The sequence below is a fragment of the Oncorhynchus nerka genome, linkage group LG21 (assembly GCF_034236695.1).
Source record: "Oncorhynchus nerka isolate Pitt River linkage group LG21, Oner_Uvic_2.0, whole genome shotgun sequence".
Taxonomy (NCBI): Eukaryota; Metazoa; Chordata; class Actinopteri; order Salmoniformes; family Salmonidae; genus Oncorhynchus; species Oncorhynchus nerka.
Genome location: NC_088416.1, coordinates 30,002,328 through 30,009,595, shown reverse-complemented (window position 1 = coordinate 30,009,595; position 7,268 = coordinate 30,002,328). Strand labels below are relative to the sequence as shown.

At 42.3% G+C, this 7,268-nt stretch overlaps 1 protein-coding gene across 1 annotated transcript in view; it reads right to left on the bottom strand.

The window, feature by feature from the left end:
* The window catches only part of LOC115103507 (glutamate receptor ionotropic, NMDA 2B-like), a 73,771-nt gene that overhangs the window by 23,385 nt on the left and 43,118 nt on the right, over window positions 1-7,268 (bottom strand).

Sequence of the window (7,268 nt, the reverse complement as noted above, 5' to 3'; positions counted from 1 at the left end):
CAGCCCCTGTCATCCACACACATTCACACGTCAGCCCCTGTCATCCACACACATCCACACGTCAGCCCCTGTCATCCACACACATCCACACACTTCCACACATATCCACACACATCCACACACGGAAAAGGGAAAGAGCGTTTGACTGTGACATCTACATGTAACTGCCAAAATAATGGAAACACTTGAGTAAATGAGGGATTCATAGTATATAGAAAGCAGGTGTGGTTCCTGAGTTAATTAAGCACTTAACATCCCATCATGCTTAGGGTCATGTTTAAAAATGCTGGGCAGGCCATTATTTTGGCTCACATGTCTATGCCCAAATAAGATGACAATGCCCTGAGTGGTCACTGAATAGTTTGATGAGCATGAAAGTGTTTTCCACCACCGTCAACAAAACATCAAATGATGGAATTTCTCATGGAAGAATGGTCTCACATCCCTCCAATAGAGTTCCAGACACTTGTAGAATCTCTGCCGAGGTTCACTGAGGCTGTTCTGGCTCAACACCCTATTAAGACTAGAGGTCGGCCAATTATGATTTTTCAATGCCGATACCGATTATTGGAGGACCCAAAAAAAGCCGATATTGATTAATCGTCCGATTTTGTATTTTTTTGTTGTTGTAATAATGACAATTACAACAATACTGAATGAACACTTATTTTAACTTAATATAATACATCAATAAAATCAATTTAGCCTCAAATAAATAATGAAACATGTTCAATTTGGTTTAAATCATGCAAAAACAAAGTGTTGGAGAAGAAAGTAAAAGTGCAATATGTGCCATGTAAGAAAGCTAACATTTAAGTTCCTTGCTCAGAACATGAGAACATATGAAAGCTGGTGGTTCCTTTTAACATGAGTCTTCAATATTCCCAGGTAAGATGTTTTTAGGTTGTAGTTATTATCGGAATTATAGGACTATTTCTCTCTATACCATTTGTATTTCATTAACCTGTGACTATTGGATGTTCTAATAGGCACTTCAGTATTGCCAGTGTAACAGTATAGCTTCCGTCACTCTCCTCGCTCCCACCTGGGCTCGAACCAGGAACACATCGTCAACAGCCACCCTCGAAGCAGCGTTACCCATCGCTTCACAAAAGCCGCGGCCCTTGCAGAGCAAGGGGAACAACCACTCCACGTCTCAGCGCGAGTGACGTTTGAAACGCTATTAGCGCTCACCCCGCTAACTAGCTAGCCATTTCACATCAGTTACACCAGCCTAATCTCGGGAGTTGATAGGCTTGAAGTCATAAACAGCTGCTGGCAATTAATGCTTACGAGCCTGCTGCTGCCTACCATCGCTCAGTCAGACTGCTCTATCAAATCATAGACTTAGTTATAACATAATAACACAATCACCACCTTCCGTCAATCACCACCTTCCGGAGACACCTGAAACCCCACCTCTTTAAGGAATACCTAGGATAGGATAAAGTAATCCTTCTCACCCTCCCCCCCCCTTAAAAGATTTAGATGCACTATTGTAAAGTGGCTGTTCCACTGGATGTCATAAGGTGAATGCACCAATTTGTAAGTCGCTCTGGATAAGAGCGTCTGCTAAATGACTTAAATGTAAATGTAAATGAAACACACAGAAATACGAGCCTTAGGTCATTAATATGGTCGAATCCGGAAACTATCATCTCGTAAACAAGACGTTTATTCTTTCAGTGAAATACGGAACCGTTCCGTATTTTATCTAACGGGTGGCATCCATAAGTCTAAATATTCCTGTTACATTGCACAACCTTCAATGTTATGTCATAATTACGTAAAAGTCTGGCAAATTAGGCAGCCCAAACTGTTGCATATACACTGACTCTGCGTGCAATGAACGCAAGAGAAGTGACACAATTTCACCTGGTTAATATTGCCTGCTAACCTGGATTTCTTTTAGCTAAATATGCAGGTTTAAAAATATATACTTCTGTGTATTGATTTTAAGGAAGGCATTGATGTTTATGGTTAGGTACTCATTGGAGCAACGATACGCACCGCATCGATTATATGCAACGCAGGACACGCTAGATAAATTAGTAATATCATCAACCATGTGTAGTTAACTAGTGATTATGATTGATTGATTGTTTTTTATAAGATAAGTTTAATGCTAGCTAGCAACTTACCTTGGTTTACTGCATTCGCGTAACAGGCAGGCTCCTCGTGGAGTGCAATGAGAGGCAGGTGGTTAGAGCGTTGGACTAGTTAACTGTAAGGTTGCAAGATTGAATCCCCCGAGCTGACAAGGTAAATATCTGTCGTTCTGCCCCTGAACGAGGCAGTTAACCCACTGTTCCTAGGCCGTCATTGAAAATAAGAATGTCTTAACTGACTTGCCTAGTTAAATAAAGATTAAATAAAGGTGTAGGAAAAAAAAGAGATAAAAAATCGGCCAAATCGGTGTCCAAAAATACCGATTTCCGATTGTTATGAAAACTTGAAATCGGCCCTAATTAATCGGCCATTCCGATTAATCGGTCAACCTCTAATTAAGGCACTTTATTTGAGTGTTTCCTTTTGGCTGTTACCTGTATGTTGCGTAATGAGAGGTATACAGTACACCGCTGCACCTTGGTATGATGTGTGTAGGAGAGTGGGAGAGGCTGTGGATTTGCATGATAGAATGGCATGATAGGTAAACAGGTAGATGCAAACTGGCAAAAAAACATACTTGTTCTGTGTGCTCCGAAATGTCAGGGGTCCAAAACACAGGATTTACAACGTCCTTTCAACATTTCTCAAAAATCCTTCAACCGAATCGTTCTTGTTTCTCTCTCGCTACTGCACGTGGAAAGGTAAAGTATGAAATATTAAGTGGAGAAATAATAGAGAACCGTCTGATAGAAATGCCATGTAAATCAGAGGCAACCTTGGCACCGAAGCAAAGCCTATGGAATATGCTGCATAAATTATAAACCATTTACAAAGTGACTGGAGAATGTGTCCTCTTGAATGTTTAGGATGGTATAGGTACGCATGGCAATGTACATGTGGGGTATTTGTTTGCGAACGTGTATACTGTACCATCCAACACACGTTGACAAAGCCGACACAGAGACTCACACATGCATATGTAATGTGTTGCCATGGTACCCACAACCACCAAGATTTCCAAGCCAATCTGCTGCGTTGCTATGGGAACCATAATCTCACAGAGAGAGAGAGAGAGAGAGAGAGAGACAGAGAGAGAGTGATAGAAGAGGGGAAAGAGAGGGGGTAGACAGGCCATATTTCTCTGTTCACTTCACTTCTACCCCCTGTTTCTCTCCATCTCTGTAACGATACTGTTCTTTGCTGTGAAATGTGTTTAACTTTCCTGCCTATGTCACCTTCCCCCACTCACTGCCCTCCTGGCTCCCTCTCTCTCTCTCAGTACAATCACCACACACCTATATACACCCCTTCCTCTTAGTCAACAGGCCACATGTAAAGCCCACACAGGTTATGTAGGGAGGTCACATGTCAGATTATGTAGATACAGTACGGTGAACACACAGGCCACATGTCAGATTATGTAGATACAGTACGGTGAACACACAGGTCACATTATGTAGATACAGTACGGTGAACACACAGGTCACATGTCAGATTATGTAGATACAGTACGGTGAACACACAGGCCACACGTCAGATTATGTAGATACAGTACGGTGAACACACAGGCCACACGTCAGATTATGTAGATACAGTACGGTGAACACACAGGCCACATGTCAGATTATGTAGATACAGTACGGTGAACACACAGGCCACACGTCAGATTATGTAGATACAGTACGGTGAACACACAGGCCATATGTCAGATTATGTAGATACAGTACGGTGAACACACAGGCCACATGTCAGATTATGTAGATACAGTACGGTGAACACACAGGCCACATGTCAGATTATGTAGATACAGTACGGTGATCACACAGGCCACATGTCAGATTATGTAGATTCAGTACGGTGAACACACAGGTCAGATGATGTAGATACAGTACGGTGAACACACAGGCCACATGTCAGATTATGTAGATACAGTACGGTGAACACACAGGCCACATGTCAGATTATGTAGATACAGTACGGTGAACACACAGGCCACATGTCAGATTATGTAGATACAGTACGGTGAACACACAGGTCACATTATGTAGATACAGTACGGTGAACACACAGGCCACATGTCAGATTATGTAGATACAGTACGGTGAACATACAGGTCACATTATGTAGATACCACATGTCAGATTATGTAGATACAGTATGAACACACAGGTCACATTATGTAGATACAGTACGGTGAACACACAGGTCACATTATGTAGATACATACGGTGAACATACAGGATGTCACATTATGTAGATTCAGTACGGTGAACACACAGGCCACATGTCAGATTATGTAGATACAGTACGGTGAACACACAGGCATGTCACATGTCAGATTATGTAGATACAGTACGGTGAACACATGTCAGATTAGGCAGTACGGTGAACACATGTCAGATTATGTAGATACAGTACGGTGAACACACAGGTCACATGTCAGATTATGTAGATACAGTACGGTGAACACACAGGTCACATGTCAGATTATGTAGATACAGTACGGTGAACACACAGGCCACATGTCAGATTATGTAGATACAGTACGGTGAACACACAGGTCACATTATGTAGATACAGTACGGTGAACACACAGGCCACATGTCAGATTATGTAGATACAGTACGGTGAACATACAGGTCACATTATGTAGATACAGTACGGTGAACACACAGGCCACATGTCAGATTATGTAGATACAGTACGGTGAACACACAGGTCACATTATGTAGATACAGTACGGTGAACATACAGGTCACATTATGTAGATTCAGTACGGTGAACACACAGGCCACATGTCAGATTATGTAGATTCAGTACGGTGAACACACAGGCCACATGTCTGATTATGTAGATACAGTACGGTGAACACACAGGTCACATGTCAGATTATGTAGATACAGTACGGTGAACATACAGGCCACATGTCAGATTATGTAGATACAGTACGGTGAACACACAAGCCACATGTCAGATTATGTAGATACAGTACGGTGAACACACAGGTCACATGTCAGATTATGTAGATACAGTACGGTGAACACACAGGCCACATGTCAGATTATGTAGATACAGTACGGTGAACACACAGCCCACATGTCAGATTATGTAGATACAGTGCGCTGAACACACAGGTCACATGTCAGATTATGTAGATACAGTACGGTGAACACACAGGTCACATGTCAGATTATGTAGATACAGTACGGTGAACACACAGGCAATATTGTGAAATACTGATTAGGAGGTTTTAATAAACTAACCCTGATTTTATTTTAGAAAAACAGAATATATGGAAAATGACAACAGGGTCCATATTGCCTGTGTGTGTGTGTGTGTGTGTGTGTGTGTGTGTGTGAGACAGAGTGAGAGATGGAGAGAGAGAGACCAGCAGTCTGACCCAGTTCCATTAAAGCCCCATCATAAACAGGTACCATTTTACATCCATCGCCCAAAAGCTCTGTGAAGCCCACTTCCATCCCCATAACAGATACTCAGCAGGAGTTTATGGACTGCAGCTGCCTACTGGCTGGACCTGGCAGAGGTCAGTCCAAAGACCATGCAGGGTCAAAATACTTTTTGTCTTCTCCAATAGACAAACTACCGCAGACCTACATTTCCACAACACTTAAAAGCACTTGACCCCTTTTCCAACACACTGCTCATTTCTAACATGTAACCTGTTCCTGTTGAGGTGGGTCAGAGTCAGGTGCCTTTAGGTTCCACTAATGGAACGGTCCATACTATCCTCTACCAGTGTGTAAAAGTACAGGTAAAAGTCATTCAATCTATTCCATGTTGTGTTTCTACTGACTCCAACATGATTCTCTTATAAGAAAAGAAAATATCCAAATTCATTTAGAATTTTAAAAAACACACCACTTGTCACGACTTCCACCGAAGTTGTTCCCTCTCCTTGTTCGGGCAGTGTTCGACGTCACCGGCTTTCTAGCCGCCACCGATCCATGTTTCATTTTTCCTTTTGTTTTGTCTGTTTACACACCTGTTTCCCATCTCATAATTATGTTCCTTATTTAACCCTCTCGTTTCCCTTTCTGTTTTGAGCGTGATTGTCTTTCGGTGTGTTCCGGTGCGTTGGATTTTGTGTCCCGTTTTGGAACGGGATGATGTTTGTTACATGTTTGGATAAGAGTAAATCAGTGTTTTTTTTTACTCTTACCTGTGTCCTGCGCCTGACTCCTTCGCTATCTTCTAGATAGACTCTGACACCACTCAAATATGATACCTTATACCGGTGTCCTAGATCCTTGACAAATACCTCGGGCAAATACAGGATTTTCATTTTGTTTTTCCACACCAATTAGGTCCCCTAACTCTCCGGGATTCAATAAGTGAAGAATCCTGAAGGGAAATACAGCAAGGTCTCAACATATTTCAACTCGAGTCACACAGAAAGGCTTTTTATTTTATTTGACCTTTATTTAACTAGGCAAGTCAGTTAAGAACAAATTCTTATTTTCAATGACGGCCTAGGAACAGTGGGTTAACTGCCTGTTCAGGGGCAGAACGACAGATTTGTACCTTGTCAGCTCGGGGGTTTGAACTTGCAACCTTCCGGTTACTAGTCCAACACTCTAACCACTTGGCTACCCTGCCGCCATGTGTAAATGGCCATAGACTTCTTTATCTTTTTTATCCGATACATTAAAAAAGACAATGAAATGACGATACATAGTAATATAGGCTGTTATAGGTGTGATAACCCCTGGCATCCCATCAGGCTGCTCTCATAGCCCCATGGTGCCGTATCTATCACATGAGAGGAAGCACTGATTAGGTTAGCAAGAGTCTATCTGACTATCTGTGGGCTTGCTGCTAATCAGCTCATTGACCCCCTGAAGACAGAGGTTATCAACAAACAGGTTTAGTTCAAGTAAAACCAGAGCCCGATCTGAGATCAGTTCAGCATGATTTAATCAAATGCACAGACTAGTTGATTATGAAACAGTGGGTTAGAGGCGGCTGGGGAGAGTATTACAGAGGACAATATACCGGGGAAAGTAGCTGTGCCGTTATCTAAAAGCACTGGGCAGGGACAAACAAATACGGCATAACGTAAGAGGCCTACGCTGAAATGACACCTGACAGCTTCCTGTGAGACAATACAGTAGGCAGAGCTTCCGAAGTGAGCTAGACTC